General features: G+C 33.9%; 1 protein-coding gene across 3 annotated transcripts in view; it reads right to left on the bottom strand.

The window, feature by feature from the left end:
• LOC128998514 (talin-2) overlaps window positions 1–12,058 on the bottom strand; it is a 131,338-nt gene extending 119,280 nt beyond the window's left edge. Inside the window, exons 1-2 of one of the 3 annotated variants that reach the window (XM_054424683.1) lie at window positions 11,732–12,052; window positions 7,834–7,875 (exon numbers count right to left, since the gene is read on the bottom strand). The gene's annotated coding sequence lies outside the window, so the exon portion shown is untranslated. Of the gene's footprint in view, window positions 1–7,833; window positions 7,876–11,731 lie in introns of all 3 variants that reach the window. The other 2 variants (XM_054424684.1, XM_054424685.1) reach the window with 2 other exon arrangements.
• Between the last annotated feature and the right edge of the window lie 3,070 nt (window positions 12,059–15,128).

Here is a 15,128-nt window from a genome sequence, read left to right on the forward strand (position 1 = left end):
CTTTAATTCCCCCACCACCGGATGTGAGTTTGCGCGACAAAAAAGTGTCGCTGTCGCATGATATTTTTGTCAGCCGCAAGACGTGGCGCGACTCGCGACTCGCGACTGTCGCGGTGCATAAAACCAGCCTTAGTAGTATGTTGTGCTACGGATAGCGATTGGCCAAATTAACTAAAGATGTTTGTACAATTAATTGTATGTATTTTTAACGTTTTCGTTAATGGTGACTATGTGAATTTAAAGTATTCTTAACCATCGAAAATTATGGTATGATGAGACTGGTATATTTTAGAAGGATTATAAAGTTTATTCACTAAAAAAAAGGCTGATTCTGTTGAGAAATTTATAGTTAAACTTTTTAAATAAAATTCTTAGCGTGACATACATTTTTTGTATTGAAGTTGTTAATATTGTTAGTATTATAACCCAAAACGCGAGCAGTCGATTATATACAATATATGTTTAAATGGTTTTTTTACATATTGTATCGATTAAATTGTCAAAAATGATAGGCCCTAATGTAAAATCTGCGTTTCTTCTTTTTATTGCAAGTGTGTTTGTTGGAGTTTTTTAACTGTACAATTCGTCTAAGAAAATATTTCGTCCGGAAGAGTCCTTGGAGCCTAGACGTTCTAACTCATAAAACAATTAAAAAACTACAAAGCAAATCTCTAATCACTCAGTATACTAGTTTTTTTTAATTACAATCACTTTGTTACTTTAAAAAAATAAATTGAGGTGGTAAATAACTCTTCAGCGGCTGTTTGAAAATAACATAATTAACAGTACTCTTATGGCGGGCAAATCCAAGATGGCCGTTGGCTTCCATGGACTCCCTTGGAAATACATTCAAAATAACAAACAACATTTCTAATCTCACAGTGTAGTAGATATTTACATTAAGATCACTTTGTTGTTTAAAAAACTATTTTTGGATGATAATTACATCTTCAGCAGCTATTTGAAATCACCCAAGATAGCCGCTAGCCTCCAAATACTCTTGTTTTTCTTAATCGAATTAAACTATAAAACTGCGTATGCTCGGAATTGTTTTTCACATTACTTCAGACTAGACCTAGTAGGAGTTGCGGCATTATCACTTAAGATAAAATCCATTGGTGATTTGGCGGGATTTGAACCCGGGACCTCGGGGAACGAACTCCCGCGCTCTAACCACTGGACCAGCTAGTTCCCCTTTGAACATACACTGTCAACATGATTGTTCCAAGTCAACCCCTCGTCAAGGAGTATACTGAGAAACCTAGTGAAGCTCATGCTCATCACGCCAATAGTTTATTCTCCGATCCTGACCGTAGGAGAAACGTCAGAGCTTCTTGAGCGGAGACGGAAATTAATTCAGTGGGATTTTGTTGGATTCGTTTTCAAATTCATTTCCTCAACATTTTAAATGCACGAATTTAAATCAACAAAATTTTTAATTTCTAAAGTTGAACTTGAATTTTCACTGGAGAAAAGAGTTGTTTCGTCGGCGTGCTGAACTATCTGTCCGTTTGGATTAGATTGGGCTGAGAAGATAACATTTATGTTATAATGGAACTAGCCTAGTTATAAATTTATGATAAATCCAGACTTTTTCACAATTAAAAAGGCGAGCTAAGCACTCCCAAAATGACGATTAAAAATGCATTCAAGTTTTTCATTTTAATTTTTGCCCCACTATATCAGGAAAAAATAGTTTCTAGTGACATAAAATCATTATAGCTTTTCATGGTCTCTTCTCGTAAATAATTACCTATAAAGATCTCTGATTGCCTTTTTTCTGAGTAAAATACTGCATTTTCATGACTATTCTGCCTTCCACGGAGTATAAATAAATTTACAATAATTATAACAACCTCAAACTTAAAAAACTGAGTCTTTATAGTCTAGCGAGGAGTAAAATAAAAATAAGGGCCGAAATCGATGTGATTTGTAGGCGAAGTGTGGCCCTGATGGTGGAGCCGAGATAAAAATAGATGGAGTTGGAAGTGATGTCACCCAACAAGGACTAACTCTGGAGCTAAGACTACTGCAGTGGTTCAGTTTGAGGGATAATATACAACATTGTAAAGATTGTAAGCAGTTTTCCCTGCACATTTATAAAACATTGCTTAAAGGGACTGTTACCACAAATGTGATGTTTTTAAATCATCTACCTACTAGAAATGTTTAAATAATTTACTAGACATAATAATTAAGGAGTTCCAAAATGTTTCCTACTCAAAATAATTTCTAACGACACTGTGGGATATTTTGGATTTTATGTATGTGGAATAATTTATAGTAAAAGAAATTGTAAGCAGTTTTCCATCAAAAGTATCCAATGGAAGTAACGTAACTTTGATGGTTGTTTATTTTTAATTTAATTACAAGTTTGGCATTACAAGAGAGAGACGAGTAATGTAAACTGTAGGCCTATGGGATTAATTCAATTACTACAAAAATACGTTCATAAAAAATAGTTTAGGATTGATAGGCCTAGGCCCACCTGGTGATAAGTTAGTTTAAAAGCTCATGTTATTAAACATGAAATTATAAAATCATACACGTATCTATGAAAACCAAATTGTATCCATTTTATATGGTAAAAAAGTATACAAGCTTGAAATAATGTACAATAACTGTTTAATTTTTGCATATTATATCATTAAAGTTACCTATTTAGTTATATTTCACGTAGTCCAAATTAATTTTTCGTCATACTGCAGCAAAAACAACCGTTTTTATTGCATGCGTTGCTGGTCTAAAGTAGCATTTTTACTCTCTAGGGAGTAAAAATCAGCTGTTGTAAACAGTTGTAAATTTTTATTGTGGAAATAGCATCGATCGAAATTATTTATCAATTAATTTATTAGGTAAGGTTGTGGCCTATTGTTGTCGATTGTTCGACATATCGATGGTATAATAACACAACCGTAATAGACGAAATAATTGAATCTTACTAAACAGCTGCTTATTTGCATTAGCAGAATTCAAAACAAGCTGGAAATCGTGTTGAGAGGTTATCTTTACATAAAAATGATTTCGTTTTTTAGCTTTGTTTTTGTTTATTAATGATGCAATATGCCGAAAAATATAGTTCACCACACGGGCAAAAAGTGACTTTTTAACCCTCGCTCATTTTCCGACCTCGGGTCAAAAAGAGTCACTTTAGGCCCTAGTGATGAAATATACCATTTTAGGCCAACATATATTTCAGTTGAGTGATATTTTATATTGATATTTATCAAGTTACACAATATTTTAGAAGATGAAGAAGTGGCAATGTCAGTAAGTTAATCTACCCTTTCTTAAATAATATTTAAGAATATATTATTAAATATATTCTTAATTTATGGTATTGACTATTGAGTGTACAAAAATGTTTCCAAAAACCTTCATTTGCAATATCATTTCGGATTTCCCCTTTGAATTTTATCATTCACGAGTTTAGGAGGTAAACATATTTCTAGTATTGTTGTTATTAAATTTTAATCTTTGTGAACAAAAACCTTTTATTGGTTGGTCCACGTCAATTGGACAAAAACAAACTGTCTAAGAGATTATTTTTTGTTGTAAATAATTCCTTTAAAAGATGTGATGGTCTTAATTAGAAAATGAATGGGCTAGGTACTTTCATGTCCATTCAATAATATAATTTATTGAAATACGAAAATTAGTGTAAACAAAACCATAAAATAATAGTAATAAATTATTTAATTTAAAATGAAAAGTTGTCCTATAAGGGTGGATTTTAGAAGTTAAATTATGTTTATGTTATTCACTGATAGTATGTACGTAGTTGATTTTTCAGGAATTAATTTCTAGGACTAAATTAAAAGTGTGTTAACCAAATATCTAATAGAATTATACTAAAAGAAAAAATAGTTCAATATAGAATAAAAGTAGGGAAGTTGTATTCGGCCTAATTGCTGTTATTCGTGTTTTCCTTTTTAAAGTGGAAGTACCACAAATAAAAAAAACTGTTTGATTTAATTATATTTTTCAACATCCAATTTGATTAAAAATCAAATGTATTTAACATTATTAGTATTTTTGTGATTACTTAAATGAATATAAATGAACCAATAATCCTATTTAAAAATAAGAAATTGATTCATGATCTTACATCTGAAGTGAATAATATTTGATTACATCTTAATTTAATGTCCAGACCAAATTGTAGAGTAATTAAGAAGTTGACACAACACCGAGATCTATGAATAGGCTCCACAGCATCATTGGCAGCACACCAATGTAAACAATCGATCCAACTGAAATATGAGTTTGCACTAGAGGAATATAAACAAGTAAAAATGTTCATATAAATTGAGTTTTTTTAAATTGCATAGCAAGGATTAAAACTAATACTAAATAAAAGTAGGGCCTAAGGAGAAAGTTTGATATCCACACTTAAGATTTAAGAATAGTCAATTGTTGATGGCAAACACTATAAATATTTGATTAAGTGAGCACAATGGTAAGAAGAAACATCCATATGTGGATGTTTTAACTTTTATCTACTCAATTGCACTTGAATCGATTTAGGTGTGGTAAATATTTCCCAGAAAAATTACGAAATGATTAATTTATTTTATATTTTTACTGTTTACTGTTAAAAATGGACATTTATTGCGACAGAAGAGATTTGAAGAATTAGGTCGGAGATTTTATGAAATGGACCTTTAACTACAAAACCAAGCGAATCTCATCGGGGTTAACCAACTTTTCCTTGCGCCCTAACTCAGCATGTTTTGTGGAACTAAAGTCGAACCATTTTTCAATTACCGTCTATGATGTTGTTATAGGTATTGACTCAAACCATAGCCATTTTTCTTCTTTCCCACTATTCTACTCTAACGTTTACCTGTTCAATGATATCCTTAAATAATATCAGACTATACCTTAGTGCTCAATAGGCTCAAATAAGGTCGCACAAATATATTTTACTAGTATTTGGGGTAAGCTCACCAGATGACAATATGAAAAATATATATGAATGCGCCATCTTGTTTTGAAGGTAATTTTGACAGCTGGACCAATGAGGACTCCAGTTTGCTTCAAAGTAAATGAGTAAACATGTCTGGTTTATATGACATTTGGTAACCCATTATTGGAGTTTGTATACCTGCGTGGTTGGACGTTGGGAACAGGGTTTTATGGGGTAAAATGTGGTTTTCCCATTTTTATGGAGGGAAAGCAGTTACAACCAGTTTTTCACTGTCAAGATCTTACTTACTTTTTAAATAACCTTGCATTGTTCTTTCTCACTTAATAATTTCAGTGAAAATTCCATACAATATTTCTTACATCTAGTAGGCTAATTGAAAGCTATCCAGGGATACACAGACCAAATATTCGGTATAAACCTTTTGAGTTTTGATTGCATCAAAACTCCTTTTCAGGGAGTAAAGGGTGTGTTGTTTGACATGTTGCATGACTAGTTTCCCATTAAAACGCTTATGTTGACTACATCTTAGCACAAAAAAGGTAACCCTCAAATTTTAAATTAGGTAGGCCTACTACAAAAGTTAGAGAATGTGAATTAAGAATGAACCTTTACAATTAATCCCTTAGTTAAAAATTCTTTAAAATAGAAATTATTTATAAAAATATAAGGGTGAGGGTACTTTGTAACCACCCTGTATGTTGCAGTTAAGTTACTGTGAACCAGACCGTTTCTGTAAATGTAGTTTATTTTTCTTCTGCTCTATTGGGATTTAACCTTACAAATTAAGGAAATAATAACGGACACACACACACACACATATATTTGAAAAAATACTGTTCTTGGCTGTGGGGACATTGAAAAAAAAATGGATCAGTCCCCAGGTAAATGGTCTTACCATGCCACCTACGGTTAGATTTTCCCCGTTGGAGAAATTTGTTTAAACCATACATGTCTCTGTATTATATTGTTTCAGCCACCCAAAGGAATAAACACACAACACCGCACGCACGGATTGGTCCCTTTCTATTGCTAGCCTATTTGGTAAGAAATGCCCCTATTGTTTATCTACAGCTAACAGATCAGCCGGTTCCTGAATCATTAGTTCTATCCGTCTGGTCGGTTGGTCTAGGAACGGACAATAATGTAAACGAAATAGTGGAAATAAACAGGTCTCTTTGGTCAATATGATCTGGAACACTTGTTCACTTGGACGATCCTTTCGAATTGAACGAATCAATTCTCCTGGAATATAGCTTGATTGTCCGCGACTGGAAAACCACCCACAGGGCTCCTGACATCAATATGGTATTAAAACCTGCTTTGGGAGTAGTTATCTGGAGGCGATGATCCTGCGATTTTTCTGACGTTCTTTTTACAATAGATTTATGTCATGGAAAAATTCCTAAATTATTTAAATTCCTGAAGAAAATTCAAAAGCTATTGCATACCGGTACCTACTGAAACATCTCTATTTATACATTACATTGTATGCCTTTAACGAACACAGAAAAACCGCATTGAGTTTGTCCGAGGGAGTCAAAGAAGGTTAATCCGGACCCATGTTAAATCCATCCAATGCTGAGAAGTACAGATCTATTTGTTTGTATTTGTCATGTAGGCTACGATTGAATATTTTTTGCTGTGGTGTTGAATGATTTGAAAACAATTAGCTTTTTTTTACAAAGGACAGGCAATAAAACCATCTATAATACACAACAAATCTACAATCTGAGAAGGTCTATAGACTGTTGACCATATTAATCATTCGTTGGAACAAGTTCAGAAATGATACATCTCTTGAGTATTGATCTCCTTAACCCCACAATTAATTGTAGATACGCTTTGACACTATGTTCTGAATTTAGATCAAATTCAATCCCTATTTACGCATTAAAATCACCTTTGACCTAAATCCTTAAGCAGTAGTTACACTTGCCCGATCTGGTCCTGTCCTTCAAAATGCGGAACAATGCTTCCTATTTACGTAAATGAGTGCGGCTACACTTGTCTGCTCTGGTCCGGTTCTGTCCGGTGTGGAAAAATCCCCCAGGAAGCATTCCCCCGCATTTTGGCAGATGCAAGCATAACTGGACAAGTGTAGCCGCACACTTCCGAAATTCGGGTGAGGATCGGGGGGTTCTATGAGCGTTCAGCTATTACCGATGTCACGTAAAGCGTAGAACGTGGGCGTTTTTTTGAATCTCGTATATTTGTAGCCACCTCTTTTGGCCGGACCAGAACGAATCAAACATGTGTAGCCACACCTCACAAATTCAAACAGACCGAATCGGACAGGTGTAACTCTAGCTTTACTCTATCGCCTTCGTTATCGTCATATCCTGAGTACTCGATCATTCCTAGCCAAGCACTGGTATAGGCCAACTCCGCTGCTGGTCTGAAGCCCTCCTCTTAAATGATGCTCCCTTAAATCTGAGTCCATATGTTCAATAGCATTTATGTTGATTGTTGAAATAAAAATTGAGAGGTAGGCCTACTCTAAGGTAGGTACCTAATGAAGTTGAGATGCTCACCTAACGAATATTCTAAAAGAAAATGCCACCTATGAAAATTCAAATTGTGTGCTTAAAATAGTCTTTCATTTCTATGGTTTTTTTTTTTGTATATATATATATAGGGCCTAAAGAATAACCGCTACATCAGTTTGATTTTGGACCTATGCTATATAGGTCTTTTTAGCCCATTAAGTTTATGGATGACATAATACAGAATAATGACAACTTAAAAAATGTACGAGCAACAGAACACCTTTTTTAATATCAAAACCCCAGTGAAAAGTGTAGTGAGAAAGATCGGTTGATTTCTGTCATAATAGGCATGAAACATTCACATGATTTTATTTAAGAATATGCCTAAATTGTTCATAAATATAAACAGCAACTTACCTAAAATAACATGAATCTTTTCTAGTATGAAGTCAGTATATCCTGAAATGAAAAAAATCAATAGGTTAAGAGTAATTTGGTCATCGAGTTTTAAACTAGGCTATTAAAATTATTTTTCACAACACTAGAGTAGTAGGTATCAATTGTTTCTTTTGATCCCCCAAGTAGGGGGATAAGGCAGTAGAAAACTGGTGGTCTCAGCTAACACATAACAACTATAAATTTAGTCATAATCAGAAAGTTTTTTAACCATCCTACTTGGCATGATCTGCATCGTTGACATTTCTTGTAACATACCGTAACCTCAAGATTTTTAACATTGTTTTTTATGTTTTGATTTATTATGCGGTTTTAATTAATTTGAAAACCCACAAATATGTTATAGTTAATCACTGTTTTAAGTGTTTTCGGGGGTAGCGGAATTTTATCCCCTGAGCAAATCTGACGTCACAAACCAGGGGGTAAAATGTTGGCCGCGAACTTTTGAGTTGCACAACTTCAGTTAAATATATTAAAGGTGGAATTAAACGTATATTTTCACAGTTCTGAACTTGGAATTTTACCTCCTTCATGAAGTCAGCTAAAAACGTAAAGGCCGGATTTTTACACCCAGAATTTTACCCCCAGGCCATATTATATAGAAATTAGTGAGAATAGCCTAATTAATTTTCTTTGAATTATATTGTTTTTCTACAGTGGTTTAATAAATCGTTTAAGAAATGTTCACCCAATTATCATTCAAATGGGCTAATCAGTTTGTTTAGTTATAGGTATTATTAACTAACAGTTAGCCCCAAAAGTCAAATCCCAAAACTCGAATATCAAAATTAAACAGCGAAACCTGTTTACTTAGTTGAGATTACAAATAAATTAACCCTCCCAGTGTTACTTGACGAAAATTCGACAAGCAGCACACTTTGTGTAGTGTTACTTGTCGATTTTTCGACACGCAGACATCGTTTACGGCGAAGGCTCTATGACTGACTGAATCGGATTGAACTGGATCGAGTTAGGTATCGTTCTTTCCGTAATATTCTAAGCTTTCTCCAGAGGTCTGTCTCTAAGCGCTATTCATTTTAGTTCCGAAAATATTGTAGCAGACAGCTGACGTGCGTGTATTTGTAAACAGCTAGGTTTCCCCCGGACCGATGACTGATGTGTTTTATTACGTTTATCATTGTTTTAGTGTTAAAAATCAAAAGTAGTGATATACGTGGTGCATTATAAGAAGATTTAAGTGGTTTTGAAGTGCTGGTTGATGATCCTGAAGAAGTAGGTAGTGATATTGATGTAAATTATCAGCCAGATTCCTAGCTATGGTTAGGCTATGCATTCTTAGCTAAACGCTATGTACTGAAATCAGTTTTTTGCCCATAACTTATTTATTTGCAAATCTACTTCCTTATATTATTATATATTTGTAATCCTCATAAAATTTAGAACAAAGTGGCTATTTTCAAATATTTATAGGCCTATAATTTATACAATTTCATTGAGCGCGAACTTATTTTTTTTTTTGAAAATTTTCGAAATTATATTTTTTTTACCTAAAATTTTTTTTTTTGAAAAAATGTTCCTTATGTTTTATATATAATATTGAAGCCCATGATTTTCCAAACAAAATGGTATATAGAACATTAGAATTAACATTGTTTTAAGCTTCTCAGATCCGTTTTAATAAAACCTTGCAAATGCGCCAAAAATAGGTGGACATTAAGGCCTAAACTATGGACACTTGGAGGGTTAAGATAGACTACAGTACTGTACTTACTAATAAAATGTTTACTATTCAATCAAAACTGAAATCAGAAAATTAATTATTCTAATTACTATATCTGCACGGGGTAGCGGATTTTTATCCCCCCTGGAATTTTAACCCTTGGACAAACGTGACGTCACAAACCAGGGGGTAAAATTCCAGCCGCGAACTTTTGAGTTTTGCGACATCAGTTCGATGGATTAAACACGGATTTAAACGTATATTTTCACAGTTGTGAATTTAATCAGAACACATCAAATTATAAAAACCTTGAGTGTACGGGCCAGAATTTTACCCCGGACTCTTACCCCCTTCATGAGGTTAGCTTAAAATGTACGGCCCGGATTTTTACCCCTGGAATTTTACCCCCCGGATTTTTACTCCCGGAATTTTACCCCCTGGCCAGATTTATAAATGAGTGAAAATGGTTAATTGTCTTCCATTCAGTTTTAATTTATTAGTAGCCTTAAACATTTTATTATTAAGTAGCCTATCTTAATTTATTTGTAACATCAACTAATCAAACAGGTTTTTAATTTTAATTTTGAGATTCTAGTATCTGGATTCGATATTTGAAGCTAACTGTTGGTTAATATGACGTATAAACAAACATCAGAATGGTAATTGATTCAAAGATTTTTCTTAAACAATTTATTATACAACCATGGTAAACAATGTTTTTTGTTTGTATTGTAACAACAACAAAATATGCCTTATTGTTTCTTTACAAAGAAATGTTCACCCAATTATCATTTAACCCCAGCTACTCAGTTTATTTTACATACTTATTAACCAACAGATGACCCCAAACGCAAATCCCGAACATCAAAATTAAACAGCAAATTCTGTTTACTCGGAAGAGATTACAAAATAAATAAATAAAGATAGGCTACTTAAAAATAAAATGTTTACAATTAAATAAAAACAAAAAAAGGAAAATCAATCATTCTTAATAACTTCTAAGTTATATCCGGCCAGGGGGTAAAAATCCGGGGGTAAAATTCCGGGTGTAAAAATCCGGGGGTAAAAATCCGGCCCGTACATCTTTAGTTGTCTAAACGCTAGTTATATGGACAGGGGGTAAAATTCTGGTTTTTATTGCTAATCTAATTAATCACGCTCTGTCTATTTTCATTAGACTTCCAAATCCGCGGAGGTAAAATTCCGCCCGCGAACAAACTTTTGAGCGCTCAGGTTACTACGTCAGAGTGACGTCAGCTTTGCACAGGGGGTAAAATTCCAGGGGGCTAAAATTCCGGTGACCCGTGTTTTGATGACCTCAATATGAGAGAAGCTGATTTCTCATGTCAAGGATCTGAAGAAGGCGACATCATCGCTGAAACTATATCATCCACCCTTAGAGGGTGGGAGTACCTAAAGAAATCACTAGACAAATCAGGGTAAAATAAGTTAATCTCTTGTCTGTCAAAGTGATTTGAGACTACACAATAAATTAAGTTAGTTTATCACTGTAAAACACAAATTCAATAATTTGAATTTTTTCTTAATTAGTCATTAAAGGATTTTATCAACCCAAAGCTGCAACATTTACTCTTATAAAAAAACAATTCCTAAGTTACCATGTTAAGTTGGTAATTACCTAAGTAATAAAGGGGAGTGTATGGAGCAAAATCAATAATGACAGGAGAGGTTATGTGAACTTGACTTAAAACTCGAAACTGTTAGACCTTAAATACTGAGCATTTTCTATTGTATTTATAATGGTATACCCCTATTATATAAATAATGTTGTATTTTATCTCTTGATCCTAAATCTTGGGCACGAATTGCACATAAATACAGATCCCTATCCCTATATTAAAACGACAAAAAACAGAACCTCTCAAGCCTAGGCCTACCTCGAGCTCAGTATTTAGCTTGGAGAGTGTAACAATTTAATCAGAAATCGACAAAACGTTTAATACGAAGCAAAAACTGTAAACTAAGACTCACTACTCAGCAAATCTTCCCCGAAATCGATGATTTCATACAAATATGGCTGTGTCAGTTCGGTAATGAGAACATTAGACTAAAAACCCCAGATGTGTTTTTAAACGATGTAAACTCAATTTCAGCAAAGCACTGAAACCTAAGAAGTCGAGTACAAGGTTAAATGTACATTTAAAAACAATAACATACCACAAAATGCAATGAAAACAGTCGACGATCTGTCAAACTAACAAAATTCACACTAGAACATCACAATTCACACACACCCAAGATTCTTCTACCTCCCACCATGACTTCACTGCTCACTCACAGTCCCCTCCCCCCACGGACCTGACGTCACTAAAAATATCGGAACTCTGTTGATGTCTGATAGTGTGCCAAAGGAAAAACAGAGTTGCATTCAGTCAACAACCGAGTTTGTGCATTTAACGAGTGTTTCGGCCGATTGACTCGGAGTAAAATTATGCCTCGACTTAAACTGCGGAGGAATAAGAAGCCCACACAGCATCCAACCTGTCCCTGCACCGCTGGTCGACTAGACCATATATGGACAACTCGCCTACAGATCCGTCGTAACTATTTCATCTCCAATAACGCCGCGTTTCTTGGCCTCCGTTACAATAGTCATATATTCCGCGTTCGTATCGACCGCGGTGATAAAAAATTCATCCGATGATAACAACGATAACGGATTGCTGTAGGGAGACACAGAAAGGGTCTTGTTGATCGATAAGCCTTAATTGCTCAACCCAACCTCCTTTTAGCTGATGAATCTGCATCATACAATCATTGCCCGTTATTGTGTACATCGTCATAAAATTTAATAATTCATGATTAAATTTAATTTTAGACAAAAATAATTTCCATTAATTAATCACGTATTCACTACCGTATTGATCAAACACATCAATACATCGCAAAATGTTTTGCTAACCAACGTTGATCATTCTACTGTATTAAAATTAAATAAAAATATAATATATTCTTAATACTTATATGTTATGTGATTAGTATAAACTATTTAATCGTAGTAAAATATATATCATTTAATTACAAAGATCTTATTTTGAACACAGGAAATTCTGTAATAGGCCTATTCTGCAATTCTGCCAATTGATGCATGATATATCATTATGTCCCTCAGTTAAGTCTCCAGATGCAAAAGGAAAGGTTCAAATCACAAAAGGATTGCCCTGAGTTAGTATAGTTTTTTTTATTATTTTTTTTATTATTAATTGCTCCATCATTTCCATTTTGAGTAGATTTGACTAAAACATTTTTATCATGTTTAAGAAACATTTTTAATCTTGGATATTGATAGTTTCAGGATTTTTAACATTTACAATTGTTTAGCTTTTAAAACATGTTATATAAGGTACATATTAAAATACCATTGGATTGTTAAAACTTGCAGTGAGTCTGTATCCGCACTGTGACTAAAAGTTTAGTTAATCACATTTTCAGCCCTCACTCATTTTCTTGAAGACTCACTTTAGCCCCTCGTGGTGAAATATAAATGTTACCTACACTACCGTTGTAACTATTAATTGTTCGTATGAACAAAGAATATATAGGCCTAGTGTAAATGATAAAAATTAATAGTGATCTTTAGTGAGTTTATATTTGTTTCACGTTTTTATTCCCGTGCGTGGGGGTTGATTTGTCTGAATTTCTCTGCGGAAGGCTCGTTTTCTCCCTGGCGAGGAATGCGGTGTTGCCAGTTTGGTCATGACTCGTGCCACCCTTCTTGTAAATATGAGTAAGCATACGAACCAACCATTGTTATTTATTCATTTAGTTTTTTCCAGTTTCGAACTGCGAGTTGTACAGGCTTTGATAATGCCTTGACATCGAAAGTATTCTGAGTGCGAGATTGAAATTATCGTTATTGCGATAATATGTTTTTATTTTCGGTCAAAAAAAGGAACGGAGTGGGATGTCTGATGTGGAGGATTAAGTACTAAGTGAAAAACACAATAGTTATTTGTGTAACTAGTGGGCAAAGTGGCATTTTGCTGCACACGAGAGCAATGTTTACACACGAGCCGCAGGCGAGTGCGGAATGATCTCGAGTGCATCAAAGGCCTTTTGCACTCGTGTTACACATTATATTTTTCCTACAGTCACTATAAAGCATATAAATAATTAGTCTTTCAAACACTATACAACACGTTTTTAGGTTCAGCTGGCAACACAAATAGGTGCCCTAGAGCCTAGAGAAAGTAGTACCCGGTCTATCACTCCGCTATTTTTCCTCAGCAAGAAATGTGCTCCGTGTTTTGAGAATATAGTTCCGTATCTTTTTGTAATTTGAAGTGGTTTCCGCACCTAAAAAAATGCTTTTAAGGTATTTTCTTGTTTATTGAGATCGTAGGAATGTTTTAAAAACGTTTAAAAGAAAAGTCCAGAAAGTTCAGAAATACCGAAACTATAAACACGAAATGACAGGTTAAATCGTAGTTATAATAGTCAATCAGCTGCTCATAGTATTATTATCTTTAAGTGTTGCCAGCCTATTTCCAAGCGTACACGGATTACGTGCATAATAGAACCACGCTGGTTTGTGTTGTTTCATTGGAATCCTGATGTGCGGCAAAGTATAAACCGTACGACAAAGTATAAATCGTACGGCAAAGTATAAATATGCAGCAATTAGCAGCTTTCTGTACTATAAACAGTACAAGGAAGCAAACTTTGTCGGGTGACTGTAGGGAAAAAAATATAAAAAGCTAAAAAAATACATTTTAAAAGCTAGAGGTCCAATGGTCCAAACGAAAAGAGAAAAGCTGATGGGAAATGTTTGATGGCAACATCGCACTCCTCTGGCCTTCAGCAGCGAAATCCCCACAAGTGCGCGGGAATAAAAATGTTTAACAAATATAAACTCATTATAGATCACTAATGTTTATCATTTACTCACTATTTTTCTGTTCATGCGACCAATTAATACTAATTAATATTAATATTAATTAATGAATAATAAACCAATTAATTTTCGGCCCAAGTTAACAAAGTTAAGAAGGGTTTACAAAATTTACAAGAACATTAATAATAATAATGTTAAAATTATGAAACTTGACAAAAATGTTTATATAAACAACCCTAATATCTACTATTAAAATTTGAAGCTCATTCGGTAAATAGTTATTTGGTAATAATTTTCCGAAGTTGAGATTTTATCGAAAATGGTGAAAAACACCCAATTTTTTCACTTTTTTCGCTATATTAGTTATTGTATAAAGTGAAGTAAATGTCAAAAATCGCTGGAATATAAAATTTGACAATATTTCCTTTAATTTGATAGGTGTCTCGTCAAAATCGAACAAGCCATTTCGGAGGTGTGATACTGTAAACTCGAGTCTACATAATTTTTGCCCCGACAGTAGTCTCCGGATCAGGTACCTAATCTATTTCATATCATTCATAATCAATTACAGAAGATTTTAGCCAGACCTTGCTTTTAATTTGTACTGCTAACTAAATCTTCTGCAAACATAATGAATAAGGTTTGACATAAGGGTTTTATTAAATATTGTTACCTAGGAAAGTTGACCAGGTATACGCCATTTTCTTCTTACTCTTCTCC

The sequence above is a fragment of the Macrosteles quadrilineatus genome, unplaced genomic scaffold (genome assembly GCF_028750875.1).
Source record: "Macrosteles quadrilineatus isolate MER2022 unplaced genomic scaffold, UCM_ALF_1.0 Scaffold_7__1_contigs__length_78375512, whole genome shotgun sequence".
Classification (NCBI taxonomy): Eukaryota; Metazoa; Arthropoda; class Insecta; order Hemiptera; family Cicadellidae; genus Macrosteles; species Macrosteles quadrilineatus.